The 363-nt window shown below is 28.4% G+C and overlaps 1 protein-coding gene across 1 annotated transcript in view; it reads left to right on the top strand.

Annotated features, from left to right (window-relative positions):
* LOC107687381 (contactin-associated protein-like 4) overlaps positions 1–363 on the top strand; it is a 119,633-nt gene that overhangs the window by 95,735 nt on the left and 23,535 nt on the right. The window lies entirely within an intron of this gene.

Below are 363 nucleotides of genomic sequence, written 5' to 3'. Positions count from 1 at the left end.
AGATGGACAATGGAAGCAATCACAATCAACAAAAGAGCAATGATATGCAAGTGCTACAACAAGTCTCAGTTAGCTTAACGCAGTACACATAGCAAGGTTTTTTTTTTAATCATATAATAAATAAAAAGAAAACAGAATAGAAAAAGATTCAAGCTAGTGTTAGAGGCCTTTTTTGCTTTTGTTAATTGTATAATGAATAAAAAGAAAACAAATTGCTAGAATACAAAAAGATTAGAGAAGCTAGTGTTAGGTTTGTTTTTAAAAGAAAACAGTCAGTTAGTAAATAAATAGAGTGCAAGTCTAAAAGTTTATTTTTTAATATAAAGAATAGAATTAGAATAGAGAGTGCTAGAGTTAGAGGGT

Source organism: Sinocyclocheilus anshuiensis, unplaced genomic scaffold, assembly GCF_001515605.1.
Source record: "Sinocyclocheilus anshuiensis isolate Anshui unplaced genomic scaffold, SAMN03320099.WGS_v1.1 scaffold3005, whole genome shotgun sequence".
In the NCBI taxonomy this organism is placed as follows: domain Eukaryota; kingdom Metazoa; phylum Chordata; class Actinopteri; order Cypriniformes; family Cyprinidae; genus Sinocyclocheilus; species Sinocyclocheilus anshuiensis.
Note: the sequence above shows the minus strand (reverse complement) of the source record. Positions and strands in the feature narration are given on the sequence as shown.